Source organism: Calonectris borealis, chromosome 4, assembly GCF_964195595.1.
Source record: "Calonectris borealis chromosome 4, bCalBor7.hap1.2, whole genome shotgun sequence".
Taxonomy (NCBI): domain Eukaryota; kingdom Metazoa; phylum Chordata; class Aves; order Procellariiformes; family Procellariidae; genus Calonectris; species Calonectris borealis.
The window spans coordinates 11,719,547-11,738,610 of record NC_134315.1 but is presented as its reverse complement, the minus strand read 5'-3'; the positions used below and the strand labels follow the sequence as shown (position 1 = coordinate 11,738,610).

General features: G+C 54.0%; 2 long non-coding RNA genes across 2 annotated transcripts; both read right to left on the bottom strand.

Moving 5' to 3' along the window:
* Positions 1-1,187: 1,187 nt before the first annotated feature.
* On the bottom strand, positions 1,188-2,220 carry LOC142082406 (uncharacterized). The gene is made up of 2 exons (XR_012673701.1): positions 2,137-2,220; positions 1,188-1,356 (listed from the first exon to the last, which is right to left on the bottom strand). It is a non-coding gene; the product is annotated as an uncharacterized LOC142082406 (long non-coding RNA).
* Positions 2,221-14,981: 12,761 nt separating this feature from the next.
* On the bottom strand, positions 14,982-16,010 carry LOC142082405 (uncharacterized). The gene is made up of 2 exons (XR_012673700.1): positions 15,931-16,010; positions 14,982-15,150 (listed from the first exon to the last, which is right to left on the bottom strand). It is a non-coding gene; the product is annotated as an uncharacterized LOC142082405 (long non-coding RNA).
* Positions 16,011-19,064: the final 3,054 nt, after the last annotated feature.

The window sequence follows — 19,064 nt, the reverse complement described above, 5'->3', positions numbered from 1 at the left end:
CACACGAGGCAAAGGCACCTCAATGTCCAGAGGGGGCCAGCCTCAGGTCCCAGGGGCTTGGCCTCCCCGTGCAGCAAACTCTCCCCCGGCAGCAAAACCTCCCCGTGCAGCAGGGCTGGGCACTGGCCCCTGCAGCAGGAGGCTGCCGCCTCCCCAAAAGCCCAGGCTGCACACTGGCTTTTGGCCGGGAGAGCGAGCCAGGCTTTCAGCCGAGGCCCATCCCCGCAGAAGGGGGGCTTCGCAAGCCACTGGGGTGGGCTCTTCTTCAGAAGCCTCTGTCGGCTTCCCCATGCTGCTCCGCGCCGTGTTAGGCCGTGTTAGGCCGTGTTAGGCCGTGTCCCTGCTACCTCCCCAGCCCGAGGCCCCGGGCAGGAGCAGCCCACCTCGTACCTCGGCTCCGCGGCCTCCCCTGCTGGCTGTTGGTCAGCCTTCTTCCCCAAGGAGCCGTCTGAGGCCCCTTGGCGTCTTCTCCGGGGTGCCTTTCTCCCCGCCATCTCTGGGCAAAGGCAGGCTCCCCGCTCAGCTCTTCCGCCTCAGCTCCAGCAGTGTGGCCTGCCCAGGCAGAAACAGCTCTGGCAGCAGGAGCGCGCCTGCCCAGGGCAACAGCCACACAGCAGCTGTGGGCTCCTTCCCCGCGCACCACAGGGCTGTGTGGGCGGCCAGCTCTGACCTCACAGTGGCGTCTCTGACATCACACTGGGGCTCCCCAGGGCTGAGCAGGGCGGGGAGAACCTGTGGGCTCCCCTGGGGCCACACAGCTGCCGCCTGACTGGCCACAAATGGACAGAGGTAGCGAGAGCTAGAACAGCGACGTTCATGGGGTGAGGAATGGGGTTTCCGACAGGCCAGTCAGACAGGCTCCCCACCCACCCCCATTTTACAGAAATTATGGGTTAATCAACAAACGGGCAGCCTGGTTGCTGGGAAGGTGCTAGCCCAAGTTGTTCCATCTGCTCCTCCGGCCCCACTATCGCGAAAGGAACGGAGGAGCTCCTGGCCCTGGGAGCCCCCGAGGGCTGGCCCAATGATTTTGGTCACCCTGCAACCCCCGCCTGCAGGCTGCCAGTGGCCACGTCAGCGCGCACTCCCGCCCTCCCCCGGATGGATCTTCTCGCGCACCCCACTTTGGAGACAAATCTTCTACACCGATCTGAACGGCCACAGCATTTATTTCTGCCCCCCCTCCCTTCTCTTCTTTTTTTTTTTTGCCTTTCTTCGCCGGTTTCAGCTGAGGCTTTCTGGGTTTGCCCTCTTCCCATGAACCTGCACTCGATAAATGCAGGTGTACGCTGGGTTTCCCCAGTTGCTCTTCACGAGTAGTTTGATATACGAAAAGGCTCTGGGAAGCGGCGCGTTCTGTGAAGAAAAGAGGGAAATGGAAACGGAGGTGTTAAGAGCAACAGTGCGATCAACGGTATCGCCCCCTGCTAGCCCTGCTCCTGCTCAGGAACAAGCTCCCAAACGTGGGTGGGAGCGGCTGTGGACATCTGAGGCTCACTGCTGGTACCGGGCCTGCTGGGGAGGCTGGGGACATGGCAAGGAGGAAGGCACCTGGCATCCTCTGCATGCCGGCCCGGTTGGGGCTGCAACTCCCTTCCCTCTGCCCCTTTCCTTCTGCTGCTTGCTGTGTGCTAACAGAGAGGCCGGGGAGGTGCTCCTATGTGTGGGGCAGCTGGTGTGCAACCCCACCAGGCTCCCGTTGTCCGCTCTGCCTGCCTTCCTCCTGGCAAGCGGGAGAGCACCGGGAGAGAAGGGGCACGCTGTCCAGCCTGCCAGCAGGCCACAGCATGGAGCGATGGTGCTGCCCGACACCTTTTGCCACCAGGCATCCCTGTTTCTCCACGGCACAAGGACGTTGCTTGGGCGGAGTGGCCGCGTGTGCAGCTGGCTCTGCTGAGGCAGTGGCTGCAGCCAGGCATCTCTCATGACTCGTGCTCCCACGGTGTGACCCTGCCCTTGCTGTCCTTTTGCTACCACCACCGCAGGCCACTCAGCCCTCCCAACCCCGCCAGGTCTCTCTCGGCGGTGGCCTGGGCCCCTGGGCCCAGGGAGAAAGGATTCACGCTCTTCCTGCCACGGACTTGCAGGCAAACCTGTTTTGCTCTCCGGCATCTTGTCCCTGTGCCTGGACCCTACCTTCAGAAAGAAGGTCTGAAGGGGCTCTTTTGCCACGTCATACAGGAACGTCCCAAGGAGAGTTTCCTCTTCTCCGTCCGCATCCACTCCCTCAGGGGCAAAGCACAAGGAGAGCAGCTCAGACTCGTCCCGACAAAGAGGGGATGTACGCGCTGGATCAGCCCTGTTATCTACCCAGCCTCTCCGGGGGCTCTAGCAGTAGTCTAGCACCGGTTAGGGTGGAGCTCAGTCTCCGCCTTGAGTTTTGGTCAAGAACCCTGAGGTGCTTTGGCCAGACTAAGTCCTGAGAGGGATGAAACCTCTAGAGCCCTTGAAACATCCCGCGAGGGCGCTGCAGTGCTCAGGAGAGAGCAGGACACAAACCTCAGAGGATGCACAAAAGCAAGCAAGTCCCTGTCACGGCTTTCCCCCGGGGCCACATCCCAGCCAGAAGTGCCCAGCAGAGACTTACAAAGAGAGCGATGTCTCTGGGGGCGCTGTTGACGGTCCCAGATGGAGACGCTTCTTTGTCGATGTGCTGCACGCTGATGGCAGTCAGATGGACTTGTGCTGGCATCCTGATGACAACCTGGCCCTGATGCCCTTGTAAAGGCCAGCAGTTTCCTGGGGAAACATCCGGCTGCAACCAGAGCGTGAGAGCAATGAAGTGTGAGAGAGCGTTGGGGCCAACACAACTGCTCATGTAGCTTGAAGCATAGGCGCCGGTGTGTCTGTGGGGTCTATTTCAGCTCAAAAATTAGGCGCCTGTGAGGAAGTGGACAGAAGAGGGTGGGCTCCTTCCCTGCCTGACAAAGGGGGCTCTCCTCAGAAAAGAGGAGAATACCGCTTATGAGACCATCCTAGCTGGGGGCCTTACAGAAACACCTCGCTGCCCAGTGGCTCTGCAGGGCACCCCCTGCCTCCCGCCTCCCACCCCCAAAAAGGCACTGTTTGGGACGACTGTGGAAATGGGGTCAGCAGGGAGAAAGTGTTTCACCCAGCTGTGACAGAGAACTGTGGGCAAGATGCATCAGTTCCGCTCTGTTCCCCTCCTGAGGGGAACCACTGATTTCTAGCAAGCCCAGCCCTGTGTTCAAGCTTTGGTTTCAGGAGCCTCATCAGCACTGTGGGTGTGAGCAGTACCACTGGACTGAGGGGAGAGCCCCTGAGGCGGTCAGTCCCCAACTTTGCAGGAAGGAAGGAGACCAGCACTGATGATTTCCGCTACGATACCTGCAAAATAGTATCAGGAGGGTTGGCAGTGCAAAAGAACGATAAAACCCTGTAGGTCCACTCTTTGCAGTCATAGGTCTTGGAAGTTCTCTGCCTGTCAATGCTGGCACCTGTAAAGAAGGGAGAGCAGATGACTGCAAGAGGCCACAGAGTAGGAGGACTTGGTGCTCAGACACTGTTTCTGACACCGCCGGCCAGCTCCACGTCTGTCAGTCCTGTCCTCATCAGCACGCTGGTGGCGGTGCCCAGCTGCGCATGGCGATGACAGCATCCACGTGCCTGGTGACTGCCTCTCTCACAGCGCCACGAGAAGGTCTGAGGGTGCTGGGAGGCAGCAGGTGCCCATGTGAATGACAGCAGACCAAAGCTGAGGGCTTGCTCTGTGGGCAGCCAAGGATGACCCAGCCGTTCCCTTTCCAAATGCAGCGGAGAGGAAGAGAGCCCCTCCGTCAGCACAGGAACGTGTGCGGGGGCAGCGCCCGAGGCACCTGCGCAGAGGCCGAGGGCAGGACTGGGAGGGAGTCTGAGAGAGCCGCTCTGCCACAGCCTTGCTCTTGGACCCCGTGAAGATTTAAGCTCCCCCACTTTGGAGAGCAGCGCCTGGAGCACAGCCTCCTTTGGGGAGTGCTACAGACAAGCGCAGGGCAAGGAGACTGGGCTGCTTGTGTCCATACCAGTGCTTTTCAGGGCCCAGTCAGACATCTGGACGTAGACTTCCAGAGACATCTTGGACAATGCCAGGTTCATTTCCTGAGAAAGCCATGAACAAGCACAGAAAAGGACCACATCAGTGCACAGTTCAGCGTGGCTACTAGCGCCCGGAGCAGCGAAGGGCCAGTGTCAGAAACGCAAGGCAAGGCAAGCCTTGTCCGCAGAGCTGAGAGACTCTCTGCGGCTGACGTGAGCCACAAGGACTGAGGAAGAACAGTATCTGTGGCCACGGCCCTGGCCCCGGCCCCGAGGTGGCTTGACGGGGGTCCCCACACCCTCCTCCCCACCCTCCACGCTCTCCAGGTCAGCCAGGAGATGGGCTCAGGCCCTGCCAGTGACGGCTGGCCCCGTGAGCGTGCCTGGGTCTCACCACCACCTCAGGGGCCCGGCCAGAGCAGCCAGAGGCGCCGGCGCGCCAAGGGGAAGGATGTTGGAAGTCTTCCGCTGCCTGAGGCGGCCCGGTTGAACTGGGCCTGGAGAAGGGCCTGTGCGGCACAGAAGCTCACCCAGCAAGCCTCTGGCAAAGGCTGCCTTGCTGTGGTCAGCACTCTGAGCCCACCACTAATCCCAAAGAGCGCTTTCTCAGGGGTTCTGCCCAGCCAAGCCTCCCTCCCCAAAATGCAGGATCACCTTCTTCATACTCCTGGTCTCCACCCTCAGTTCAGCCAACTCCTCCTGCAGCAGCTGCAACTTTTGGGTTTGCTCCTCCAAAAACCCATGCAAATTCCTGCAGGAACAGCAAAGCAGATCTTGTCAGAGAGTGGCCCATCCCCTCTGGGGAGCGTCTGAGCTCAGCAAGGAACAGAGACCCACATGCTTTCCCTGCTTTGCGAGTGCTTCCCTTCCTCACCAGGTTGAGCAAAAGGCAAAGGCAGGAGGGAAGTACGGGAGCCCTGGCTATTAAGGACAATAAGCGCAGGTAGCACGAGGTCGGCTAACGCTTCTGCACAGACCCAATTCCAGCTCAGGAAACATCTCCTACCTCAGGGTCTTCAGGTCTGCTGCAGTCACACGCGTCAGCTCCTGAAAGGGAAAGACGCTCCATTAGAGAACCCACTAGCAGAGCTGCCGGGGCTTCCCAGGAGAGGCTTCCCTAGGAAGACACGGCAAAAGCTGCTGCTTCTTTGGGTCACCCTGCGTGGAAGCAGAAGAGCCCGTGATTTATGTGTGACAGCTACTGTCAGCAGCGCTCCCTTGCAGGAGGTGCCTGTCCCACTACAATCACCGACCTCTATCAGTCCCTTGGCCCGCATTGTCCACGCTGGCAGTGAGGTCCCACAGTAAACACCAGCTGCAATTCACATCACCGAGAGACAGTTATTTGACTAGGCTTGCTAGCGATCCCTGCAGTCACATTGTCTCCTCCCTGGTGCCTTGGGAGTGGGGCAGCAGGCTAGCTGAGGAGGTGGGGAACGTGGGGGTGCAGAGAGAGGACGCGCCTCTGACCGGGAGCCATCACCCCAGGCATCAGGGGACGGCGCAGCCCCGATCTTCAGGTGTGCTCGGTGCCCCACAGCTATTCCCCATTGCCCCTCACTGCTTCAGTGAGCACCGAGACCAGGCTGCATGGGCTAGGAGAGGTGCCTCTCCATCGGTCTCCCTGCACGGCCCCCCTGGGAATTCCCAGTTCAGGCTTGGAAATACATACGCCCTTCTCTCGCAGACTTGCAGACTAAGCAAGCCGTTTTGTCTAGGGGCCAGAGCAGCAGCATGGCTGGCAGACTACCACTCTCACTGGTCGCCCAAAAGCAAGTCCCAGTCAAGGACATACTCAGGAAGCACTTGGGCCACAGGAGTTTCCACCCGTATCGGCCAAAAAGGAAAGCTGGCCAGCTGAAAGCTGGCATCCAGCACAGCCAGGCTGTCGCTTTCAGATGTTTGCTCAAGCAAACTCACCAAGAGCCACTGGGAGCAACAAGAGGAAGACTTTCAAGAACCTCGTCTTCTGCAGGGCCGTCTTCTGCCTGGAAAAGAGGGAGTTCTGTGGCTGTCAATGAGCCGAGTCTTGAGCAAACCCCTTCACAGCTGGATTTCCGTTTTCAGGCTGAAAAGCCACCATTTTAGAAGCCTGCTGCTGACAGAGAGCTGACAGAGCAGCGCCCAGGAGGAACATGATTTCTGCCCAAATCAGATCTAACGGCAGACCTTCCTCAAAGGAAGAGCTCCAGGAGCGCCTTCCGAAAGGGAATGAAAATAATCCCGGGAAGTAAAGAGGTCGAGCAAATGACCTTGCGGACCTTGCTCTCTCTTTGGTTGAGAGAGCAGGCCTGTTCTCACTTGCAATCACACAGCTCTCTCTTAGGGGTGTTTTTCCACACGGCTGGGAAGCACAGGAGCCTCGTCTGGCTTTCCTCCCAGAGCCCTCCCAGCCCTGCGCGGTCTCTTGCCATAGCTGGGGAAACCCTTCCCCTGCAGAGGCGTGGCTCTGCACCCGAGCGTCTGGCTACGCGGCAGTTTGTCCTACCGCAGCCAAAGTTTGGGCCACCGGCAAATGCATGGGAGTGAGACTGCCGAGGGGCTTTGCTCTTGGTTCTCCCTGAGAATGGCCACAGCACGAGCAGCGCCTGAGCTTCGGTGCCCGAGTGGGAGCGCTGGGCAGCTGGCTGGGGAACACCCCCTGCTCTCCCCTTTGCTTGCCCTGGCCCTCGGACATCCCCTTTCTCCCCCTGTCCACAGCAGAAACACGTAGTACGTACATGGTGAAGATGCATGTCATCAGGCTCAGTAGATGTCTCCACAGGGAGACAAGGGCACCTGCCAGATGGCAAAGACGGCTGAAGGCCGTGCCTGGGCAAAGAAAGCAGAGAAAAGTTAGGCCTGTCTCTGGAGGTCTCTTCTCTCGGATGCCCAGCCCGCATGTTTCAGCTCCCTGCGGGGAGGCGGGCACCGAGTCCTACGTATTCCCTCACTGGGGCAAAGAGCAGGGCAGCCTCCGCTTCTCCTGCCACTTGTTACATTTGGCCAGAGCTCTGGCACAGCGCAGCTCTCCTAGTTCACCCCCGAGCACTTGACAGCAAGCATCAGTGCTGAGCTTACTTGCAACTTCAGCGGCCTTCTGACGGCCCTGCGCAGGCACTTGAGTGGCTGAGCTGGGAGTCTCATGCACAAAGCCTGTCTCCAGCGCCACTCCCATGCAGAGGCTCCTATGGGAGGAAAAAGAGAGATGTCGGTCACCCACCGTCCCCACGCTGTGTGAGCCAAGGCCCTTGCCAGAGGTCGGCTGCAGGAAGCCTCCCAGGGGACGTCTCAGCTGCAGCAAGAGAGGGCAGCGCAGCTGGGCTGCATCCAGGCGTCCCCCTCTCCTTTCCCCATCCTTTGCTTTACAGGCCCGCAGTGGGAGAAGAGGAAGCAAGCTGGCGGCAGCAGCAGCCCCCTGCCGCGGGAAGCCCACCAGGCAGCACAGCCCGATTCTCACCCCATCCGTCCCTGCTCCCTGGCCCCTGGCACCAACCTGCCCCTCGCAGGCACCTCTCAGCGGCCGTTCGCGGAGGCTGCTGTCCCCCACCACGGCCCCCCACCTCTTCCCTGGGCGCTGGCGGTCTCCCGACCCCTCTCCTCCCCGCACAGCTCCCCCCCTCAGCCAGGCAGGGCCGCGCCTCAATGTCCAGAGGGGGCCAGCCTCAGGTCCCAGGGGCTTGGCCTCCCCGTGCAGCAAACTCTCCCCCGGCAGCAAAACCTCCCCGTGCAGCAGGGCTGGGCACTGGCCCCTGCAGCAGGAGGCTGCCGCCTCCCCAAAAGCCCAGGCTGCACACTGGCTTTTGGCCGGGAGAGCGAGCCAGGCTTTCAGCCGAGGCCCATCCCCGCAGAAGGGGGGCTTCGCAAGCCACTGGGGGGGGCTCTTCTTCAGAAGCCTCTGTCGGCTTCCCCATGCTGCTCCGCGTCGTGTTAGGCCGTGTTAGGCCGTGTCCCTGCTACCTCCCCAACCTGAGGCCCCGGGCAGGAGCAGCCCACCTCGTACCTCAGCTCCGCGGCCTCCCCTGCTGGCTGTTGGTCAGCCTTCTTCCCCAAGGAGCCGTCTGAGGCCCCTTGGCGTCTTCTCCGGGGTGCCTTTCTCCCCGCCATCTCTGGGCAAAGGCAGGCTCCCCGCTCAGCTCTTCCGCCTCAGCTCCAGCAGTGTGGCCTGCCCAGGCAGAAACAGCTCTGGCAGCAGGAGCGCGCCTGCCCAGGGCAACAGCCACACAGCAGCTGTGGGCTCCTTCCCCGCGCACCACAGGGCTGTGTGGGCGGCCAGCTCTGACCTCACAGTGGCGGCTCTGACATCACACTGGGGCTCCCCAGGGCTGAGCAGGGCGGGGAGAACCTCCAGGCTGCCGCCTGACCGGGCACAAATGGACAGAGAGTAGCGAGATCTAGAACGGCGACGTTCATGGGGTGAGGAATGGGGTCTCTCCTGATCTACTTACTCTCTAGGTGCATTAGGAGAGGTGATTCTGGAACCTTTGCTTCCATTCACATGCCCATGAGGCATACATGCCACTCCCAGGGCACACACGACACTGACGCTGGCAGAGGAAGGTTTTGGGAAACAGGGGAAAGGCGCTTTAACAAGTTGTACACAGAAGCTCAGAATTGCTCCTGACATTTAGAAAAACGGGTTGAAGTGTGTTCCCCATTTCATCATAAAAAAACAGCTTTGCAGATATTCTGAGAATACCTATAGTCAAATGTGCTGGAATCATACCTTCATTTCACTGGGTAGACTTACCCTTCATCTATATACGTGTAGGAAGTTAAAAGCAGGACCTCTTGCAACAATCTACTTACAGCAAGGGAGAAAACTCTTCACATCACAAAGTCAAGATTTCATGTTCTCAGCCCTGCCACTAATGGGTACAGGGAATACCCAGCAGAGCCCCCGGGCTTAGGGCAGGCAAAACAACCTGTGTCCTGCAGACTGTGCTTTTTGAGCATTTCTGCCTACGTGCTCAGAAAACAACACCGGAAGTAAAAACATGAACTCTATTTTCTCTGGAATCCATCTGAGGCTTTTTCAGGTGCATGAAGGTACGTTGTGGTCATTCCTTGCTGAAACCTCAGCTACATCTGCCAAAGCTGAGCAGCAAATAGCTCTTCTTTCAATGGTGAAACTCACAATGAATCAAATGCTTACCAGTGGTGAAAATCACAATAAATCAAATGCTCATTGACTTCATGTGTGTGAATATGAAAGCGCCGTCAATAAAACACCCTATAGGATTAAAAAAATATCCCTCTCTTAGTGAGTCAGGCTCTATCCAGTCATTCAGCAGTATATCACGTTTGTGTTCTTTGTTGCTCAGTTGACTCCTTACCTCATGCTCCAGGCCTGAAAGCATTTTCCACTGCATGATCTGATGTTGTGTAATTTCTGAGACTTGTTTTTGATCTGCCTGTGTTGGGTTTTCACTGTGTATATAAACCGTGTATATATAACTTGTGATGTTATTGGTAAAGTTATTTGTTATAACAAATACACACATCCATTATTAATAAATTACAGTCCCTAAAGAAAATTAATGCAAATAACAAGTAGTAGGAATCTACTTCTGCAGCTGGGTTTAGGATGGCAGAGTGCACAAAGGAAAAAGATCTAAAGAAAAAAAGATTTAAAAAGTCAGGTTAGGATTTTAAAATAAATTCATTGAGTTCCTTCTCAGAAGCACATTGTTCCCTCAATCAAACATAACCAACTGTTACGCCAGGTTATTCTGGATATGGGTAGAACTGCAGACAAAAAATTCAAAGAGAAACAAAATGTAGAGGTAAGTTTTGAGCCCATCAACATGAAGGATAAAACTAGCAACTCCCTTGAGCCAAGCATTCCTTCCAGAAGAAGTTGCACAAGGGGTAGGGACAGCAAATAGTCAGATACGAATTCTGCTGTGATAAGTGACTCTCAGACACACAAGACATTTTTCAACTGAAATGTAATGGAGAAATTAAAAAATAACAGAGATCAAGGTTTAGGTACAGGATTTAGAAAAAAATAAGTACTAACACTCTAGCAGTCTTTGTGCATAAATAATATCAAGGGTTAGCAGGAGTGTCTAAAATAAAATGCCCAAACAATTACTGAAAGAAAACCAAACAAGATGGATTAGTTTATTTTTTTCTTATACAAAACTATTGGCACCTGAAGACCAAAGGAGAAATAAAGAATAAACATACCGCAAAATAAAACTGAGTAGTGAAAAGAATATTTACTTGAAGATTGTATTAAGTTTGAAGTACAACAGCATTGCACTTCTGTGAATCTGATCATTGTGATTCTTGGCTGTCAGTGAGAAGAGCAAATGGACAGTGTTAGCCACTTATTTGTACAATCTAATGAAGTACAAGTTTTCTGGTTAGAGAAAAGCAGTTTGCTATTGAGAACACTTGTTAACAATGTCCCATGCTTGAGAAATCTAAAAACATCACTGTACTGGTTTTGGCTGGGATAGAGTTAATTTTCTTCATAGTAGCTAGTATGGGGCTATGTTTTGGATTTGTGCTGGAAACAGTGATAATTCAGTGATGTTTTAGTTCCTGCTGGGCAGTGCTTACACAGAGCCAAGGCCTTTTCTGCTCCTCACCCCACCCCACCCGCGAGTAGGCTGGGGGTGCACAAGGAGTTGGGAGGAGACACAGCTGGGACAGCTGACCCCAGCTGACCAAAGGGATATTCCATACCATATGACGTCATGCTCAGCATATAAAGCTGGGGGAAGAAGAAGGAAGGGGGGACGTTTGGAGTGATGGCGTTTGTCTTCCCAAGTAACCGTTACGCGTGATGGAGCCCTGCTTTCCTGGAGGTGGCTGAACACCCGCCTGCCGATGGGAAGCAGTGAATGAATTCCTTGTTTTGCTTTGCTTGGGAGCGCGGCTTTTGCTTTACCTCTTAAACTGCCTTTATCTCAGTCCTCGAGTTTTCTCACTTTTACCCTTCCGATTCTCTCCCCCATCCCACTGGGGGGGAGCGAGCGAGCGGCTGCCAGCCAGGGTTAAGCCACGACAATCAGATATTTTATTTTTCTCCTATTTTTATAATTGTAGTAATTATTTTGATCAGCTGCCATTGAGGAAAAACGTAAATAACACACTGCCGGCCCAATCCAGCAATCCAAATCTCAGGGACAAAACTCACAGTTGCTGTGGATTTTTCTGGTGCTTGTCTCACTCATTTCTTTTGCTTTTTGATTTGTTGTAAAAGAGCTACTGATGATTTAAACACAGATGCCTAAGTGTGGCTTCCTTCTGCACCTTTCATGGTGTTTTGCTTAAAAAAGGCAAACCAGAAAGCAGGTGAGAGTGACAAATAAACCTTTCTTTCATCCTAAACAGAGATTTTGTCCTTGAGCTGAGATAACTTTCCCAAATTTTTCACTGGAACAGGTACATTTCTACCACAAAGTTTTGGTTCTAATAGATTTGCATCAAAACCCCATCATTGCCAAGGAGAAAGATTTTTCTCCGAGTACATTTACACTTAAAGGACTGAAGCCTACTGAAACAAAAAGGCTTTTTTTAACAGGGACTTTGACTAAGTAGCGAAGGATTTGTCCCTAACAGCATTTGATTTAAGGCCAATTTGCATTTTCAGGTGCTAATTGTCTGAATGATCTCACCCTTCATTTCTTCCTATTCTAGTCATAGGCAGATGATAATTGTAATCCCATATTTGGCAAGGAATCTGTTAAAATCATGGTCAAAATGCAGGAAATGTGTGTTAAACCCTTTTACTGCTGACCACTTAATACAAGATGCAAAAAAAAGATCCTTAAATTTTCCAGGAATGGAGACGCACCACAATCCTTATTTTGTAATTTCCTTTTAAGCTAGACAGCTGGGCCGTCCCCCACCTCCTAAGGACAGGCTTGTGGTTGTATTTTGCCACCCCTGTATTTGTCACTCTTGGTGTTTGCCCCACATGGTCTCATCTGTATTTGTCTTTCAGCTCATAGGCCTTTTTCCTTCGTGTTAACCACCTTCCATGTTACCGGCACTAACTTTTCCAAGTAAAGAATTGAAGTAGAGAAGGGAAAAACGGCTCCAAAAGTCTTCTCTGACACCAACTAGGAGAGAAGTTTTCCAAGGGAAAGACTAAAATGGGAGCAAAATCAGGCCCAGACAATTGTGTGCAATCGTTTAGGTTTAAAGATTTTTAAAATTTAAAGTCACACCCTAAAATTTTGAACTAAATTCAACCTGTCACGCTCCAATCTTGCTGCAGGGGGGCATGCATTGAAATGGAGTAACATAAGAGAAGCTTTTCCAATGACATTTCATCCCAACTAAAGTGAGGAATCACTGGCAATTGAAAAGAGAGGCTGTTGTTTCTGAGACTAATTGTAAAAATCCAACGCCTTATATACTTTGTGCTCTGCAGAAGTGTCTGAGCTTCTGAGAGCTGACAAGAACAAGAAAACATCTCTGAACCTGCAGGTGAACCTTATGAGATTCAGCCCTCATTAATAATCTCTTTCAGTATCATCTAACTTTTTTTTTCTTTGCTAATCTGTGAATTGGCCAGAAGTCATTGTATTTCACACAAAATCCTCCTTTTGCTGCTACCTCTAAGTTTCTCCCTGCCTTCTGCAAATTCTCATGGATGTTTTCAGGGCAGAGATGTGGGCTTTAGATTCCCATTAATGTTTGATAACGCTCCCATACTTAAAATTACCGCCATAAAGATGAACATTTACATTCAAGTCACCAGATCAATGTTAACAGCAACAGCTTGAAATCCCACTGAACTGGTATGAAATGGCTCCAAATGTTTGTTGGAAAAACTGGGGCTGCAAACAACGTGTGCTCCCGTCCGGTCTCCAGCTCTAGCTTGTAAAGCAGCAGCACCATGAGTCCTCCTCCGCAGCAATGAAAAGCAGCAAAGGACAGGTGACTGGAGTTTGAAGTGCCTTTAAACCGGCTCCAGCTGTCTCTGAATTTCTCTGGCTCCCTGCTAGCGGCAATTTCAACTGTAGCAGAATAGAGAGGCCGTTTTGTCACAAGGGTTAAGAACTAATGAACAAAAGAGTATTTTGTAAGTCTGAAAAATTAGCATGGACATCTCTCAGCAGCAGCAAGAATGGCTCAGTGTACCAGCTGCAGCATGTAACGAAGGGAAGAGAGAACATGGATCACTCCTTGAGCTGAGTTTGAGACGGATTACAGATTCTGTACAAGTGATGTGGAAGGTGGTGAGATTTAGCTAAAATGCAACTTCATGAATTAAAGAAAAAGAAGACCTTTACAAAGGCAGTCCAGCCTTTGCCACATTTCTCTTCCTGAAGGCTCACCTTAATATCATCCCTCCTGAGGTCCATCAAAAACCATTCAAGACCCGCTGACGTCAATAGAAATTTTGTCATGGACTTCATTAATCCTTGGATTTAACCAACTGTTCATTTGCTATCTGCTGTTTCATCAATGACCTTCCACCAACACTTCTTCCACTCCTAGAAGAGGAAAGGACTCTGGCTCACTCGCCCAGTCACTCGCCCACCTATGTCATCAGGCAAGAGTGGCCTAAAAAATCATCGGCTGCTTCTAGATATAACAAAATGACCATTCCATACATACATATATTGAAAAACTATCTTTCATTTGCTAATGACTTTAGTTTGTGCTGATATTTGCTTTACCCTCATGTTTTCTGAAATTAGAATAATTTTGTCCTAAAAGGCCCCAAATACACACTGCAGGGCTACTCTGTTGTCGTCCTCAGGTAATGAAATATTCCTTGCCACCCTGGGGCACTTGCCTCTATGACAGATCACAAGGTATCAGTGATGAATGTGGTGTAAAAGAATAAGCAGATAACAATTCTCCTTTACAATAAACTGTGAAGTTATTATATACTAAGCAAAGTTTTTCTGAGATGAACAGTTATATACTTTAATCTCCTTTACATATATATTCAGGGCACTGCAAAACTCCAGTCTAGAAGTTAATACCTCCAGGTTCTTTCACATTGCATTTTTTTACATTTAAGAAGTGAACTTCTTAGTATTCCTAGGCATTGCTGCACCTTGTGTTTTGCTCTTTCTTTTCCAGCTGGGGACCTGTTGTAATGACATTTCAAAAAGAGATATCATGTATGGAAGAGCATGATTTGTTTTCCTCACTTAGCTCTTCCAAAACAGGGCGGAGGTACATTTGTCCATGTGTTTAAAACCAAACTTTTCACATAGTTAACTTGCTCATCATAGTCAAGACTGACCCTCTCTGCTGCTCAAACCTACATTTTTAAAGCAGCCACATGTTTAAATAGAGAAGGGAATAATGCTTATTTTACATTCAGATAAAATCCTGGGAAAGAATTTTATTCTTTAAAAAGTAAAGAGAATGAACAGTTGGCGCTACTTCATTAAAACAAGATGTCATTTGCGGAGGAGGTCACGTTATTCCAGGAACGCAGCTCCTTCCTGGTTATTAGTTGTTCGCAACTGTTGAAGATTTTCTGACATCACACTGGGGCTCCCCAGGGCTGAGCAGGGCGGGGAGAACCTGTGGGCTCCCCTGGGGCCACAGAGCTGCCGCCCGACCGGCCACAAATGGACAGAGGTAGCGAGAGCTAGAACAGCGACGTTCGTGGGGTGAGGAATGGGGTTTCCGACAGGCCAGTCAGACAGGCTCCCCACCCACCCCCATTTTACAGAAATTATGGGTTAATCAACAAACGGGCAGCCTGGTTGCTGGGAAGGTGCTAGCCCAAGTTGTTCCATCTGCTCCTCCGGCCCCACTATCGCGAAAGGAACGGAGGAGCTCCTGGCCCTGGGAGCCCCCGAGGGCTGCCCCAATGATTTTGGTCACCCTGCAACCCCCGCCTGCAGGCTGCCAGTGGCCACGTCAGCGCGCACTCCCGCCCTCCCCCGGATGGATCTTCTCGCGCACCCCACTTTGGAGACAAATCTTCTACACCGATCTGAACGGCCACAGCATTTATTTCTGCCCCCCCTCCCTTCTCTTCTTTTTTTTTTTTGCCTTTCTTCGCCGGTTTCAGCTGAGGCTTTCTGGGTTTGCCCTCTTCCCATGAACCTGCACTCGATAAATGCAGGTGTACGCTGGGTTTCCCCAGTTGCTCTTCACGAGTAGTTTGATATACGAAAAGGCTCTGGGAAGCGGCGCGTTCTGTGAAGAAAAGAGGGAAATGGAAACGGAGGTGTTAAGAGCAACAGTGCGATCAACGGTATCGCCCCCTGCTAGCCCTGCTCCTGCTCAGGAACAAGCTCCCAAACGTGGGTGGGAGCGGCTGTGGACATCTGAGGCTCACTGCTGGTACCGGGCCTGCTGGGGAGGCTGGGGACATGGCAAGGAGGAAGGCACCTGGCATCCTCTGCATGCCGGCCCGGTTGGGGCTGCAACTCCCTTCCCTCTGCCCCTTTCCTTCTGCTGCTTGCTGTGTGCTAACAGAGAGGCCGGGGAGGTGCTCCTATGTGTGGGGCAGCTGGTGTGCAACCCCACCAGGCTCCCGTTGTCCGCTCTGCCTGCCTTCCTCCTGGCAAGCGGGAGAGCACCGGGAGAGAAGGGGCACGCTGTCCAGCCTGCCAGCAGGCCACAGCATGGAGCGATGGTGCTGCCCGACACCTTTTGCCACCAGGCATCCCTGTTTCTCCACGGCACAAGGACGTTGCTTGGGCGGAGTGGCCGCGTGTGCAGCTGGCTCTGCTGAGGCAGTGGCTGCAGCCAGGCATCTCTCATGACTCGTGCTCCCACGGTGTGACCCTGCCCTTGCTGTCCTTTTGCTACCACCACCGCAGGCCACTCAGCCCTCCCAACCCCGCCAGGTCTCTCTCGGCGGTGGCCTGGGCCCCTGGGCCCAGGGAGAAAGGATTCACGCTCTTCCTGCCACGGACTTGCAGGCAAACCTGTTTTGCTCTCCGGCATCTTGTCCCTGTGCCTGGACCCTACCTTCAGAAAGAAGGTCTGAAGGGGCTCTTTTGCCACGTCATACAGGAACGTCCCAAGGAGAGTTTCCTCTTCTCCGTCCGCATCCACTCCCTCAGGGGCAAAGCACAAGGAGAGCAGCTCAGACTCGTCCCGACAAAGAGGGGATGTACGCGCTGGATCAGCCCTGTTATCTACCCAGCCTCTCCGGGGGCTCTAGCAGTAGTCTAGCACCGGTTAGGGTGGAGCTCAGTCTCCGCCTTGAGTTTTGGTCAAGAACCCTGAGGTGCTTTGGCCAGACTAAGTCCTGAGAGGGATGAAACCTCTAGAGCCCTTGAAACATCCCGCGAGGGCGCTGCAGTGCTCAGGAGAGAGCAGGACACAAACCTCAGAGGATGCACAAAAGCAAGCAAGTCCCTGTCACGGCTTTCCCCCGGGGCCACATCCCAGCCAGAAGTGCCCAGCAGAGACTTACAAAGAGAGCGATGTCTCTGGGGGAGCTGTTGACGGTCCCAGATGGAGACGCTTCTTTGTCGATGTGCTGCATGCTGATGGCAGTCAGATGGACTTGTGCTGGCATCCTGATGACAACCTGGCCCTGATGCCCTCGTAAAGGCCAGCAGTTTCCTGGGGAAACATCCGGCTGCAACCAGAGCGTGAGAGCAATGAAGTGTGAGAGAGCGTTGGGGCCAACACCACTGCTCATGTAGCTTGAAGCATAGGCGCCGGTGTGTCTGTGGGGTCTATTTCAGCTCAAAAATTAGGCGCCTGTGAGGAAGTGGACAGAAGAGGGTGGGCTCCTTCCCTGCCTGACAAAGGGGGCTCTCCTCAGAAAAGAGGACAATACCGCTTATGAGACCATCCCAGCTGGGGGCCTTACAGAAACACCTCGCTGCCCAGTGGCTCTGCAGGGCACCCCCTGCCTCCCGCCTCCCACCCCCAAAAAGGCACTGTTCGGGACGACCGTGGAAATGGGGTCAGCAGGGAGAAAGTGTTTCACCCAGCTGTGACAGAGGACTGTGGGCAAGATGCAGCAGTTCCGCTCTGTTCCCCTCCTGAGGGGAACCACTGATTTCTAGCAAGCCCAGCCCTGTGTTCAAGCTTTGGTTTCAGGAGCCTCATCAGCACTGTGGGTGTGAGCAGTACCACTGGACTGAGGGGAGAGCCCCTGAGGCGGTCAGTCCCCAACTTTGCAGGAAGGAAGGAGACCAGCACTGATGATTTCCGCTACGATACCTGCAAAATAGTATCAGGAGGGTTGGCAGTGCAAAAGAACGATAAAACCCTGTAGGTCCACTCTTTGCAGTCATAGGTCTTGGAAGTTCTCTGCCTGTCAATGCTGGCACCTGTAAAGAAGGGAGAGCAGATGACTGCAAGAGGCCACAGAGTAGGAGGACTTGGTGCTCAGACACTATTTCTGACACCGCCGGCCAGCTCCACGTCTGTCAGTCCTGTCCTCATCAGCACGCTGGTGGCGGTGCCCAGCTGCGCATGGCGATGACAGCATCCACGTGCCTGGTGACTGCCTCTCTCACAGCGCCACGAGAAGGTCTGAGGGTGCTGGGAGGCAGCAGGCGCCCATGTGAATGACAGCAGACCAAAGCTGAGGGCTTGCTCTGTGGGCAGCCAAGGATGACCCAGCCGTTCCCTTTCCAAATGCAGCGGAGAGGAAGAGAGCCCCTCCGTCAGCACAGGAACGTGTGCGGGGGCAGCGCCCGAGGCACCTGCGCAGAGGCCGAGGGCAGGACTGGGAGGGAGTCTGAGAGAGCCGCTCTGCCACAGCCTTGCTCTTGGACCCCGTGAAGCATTTAAGCTCCCCCACTTTGGAGAGCAGCGCCTGGAGCACAGCCTCCTTTGGGGAGTGCTACAGACAAGCGCAGGGCAAGGAGACTGGGCTGCTTGTGTCCATACCAGCGCTTTTCAGGGCCCAGTCAGACATCTGGACGTAGACTTCCAGAGACATCTTGGACAATGCCAGGTTCATTTCCTGAGAAAGCCATGAACAAGCACAGAAAAGGACCACATCAGTGCACAGTTCAGCGTGGCTACTAGCGCCCGGAGCAGCGAAGGGCCAGTGTCAGAAACGCAAGGCAAGGCAAACCTTGTCCGCAGAGCTGAGAGACTCTCTGCGGCTGATGTGAGCCACGAGGACTGAGGAAGAACAGTATCTGTGGCCACGGCCCTGGCCCCGGCCCCGAGGTGGGTTGACGGGGGTCCCCACACCCTCCTCCCACCCCTCCACGCTCTCCAGGTCAGCCAGGAGATGGGCTCAGGCCCTGCCAGTGACGGCTGGCCCCGTGAGCGTGCCTGGGTCTCACCACCGCCTCAGGGGCCCGGCCAGAGCAGCCAGAGGCGCCGGCGCACCAAAGGGAAGGATGTTGGAAGTCTTCCGCTGCCTGAGGCGGCCCGGTTGAACTGGGCCTGGAGAAGGGCCTGTGCGGCACAGAAGCTCACCCAGCAAGCCTCTGGCAAAGGCTGCCTTGCTGTGGTCAGCACTCTGAGCCCACCACTAATCCCAAAGAGCGCTTTCTCAGGGGTTCTGCCCAGCCAAGCCTCCCTCCCCAAAATGCAGGATCACCTTCTTCATACTCCTGGTCTCCACCCTCAGTTCAGCCAACTCCTCCTGCAGCAGCTGCAACTTTTGGGTTTGCTCCTCCAAAAACCCATGCAAATTCCTGCAGGAACAGCAAAGCAGATCTTGTCAGAGAGTGGCCCATCCCCTCTGGGGAGCGTCTGAGCTCAGCAAGGAACAGAGACCCACATGCTTTCCCTGCTTTGCGAGTGCTTCCCTTCCTCACCAGGTTGAGCAAAAGGCAAAGGCAGAAGGGAAGTACGGGAGCCCTGGCTATTAAGGACAATAAGCGCAGGTAGCACGAGGTCGGCTAACGCTTCTGCACAGACCCAATTCCAGCTCAGGAAACATCTCCTACCTCAGGGTCTTCAGGTCTGCTGCAGTCACACGCGTCAGCTCCTGAAAGGGAAAGACGCTCCATTAGAGAACCCACTAGCAGAGCTGCCAGGGCTTCCCAGGAGAGGCTTCCCTAGGAAGACACGGCAAAAGCTGCTGCTTCTTTGGGTCACCCTGCGTGGAAGCAGAAGAGCCCGTGATTTATGTGTGACAGCTACTGTCAGCAGCGCTCCCTTGCAGGAGGTGCCTG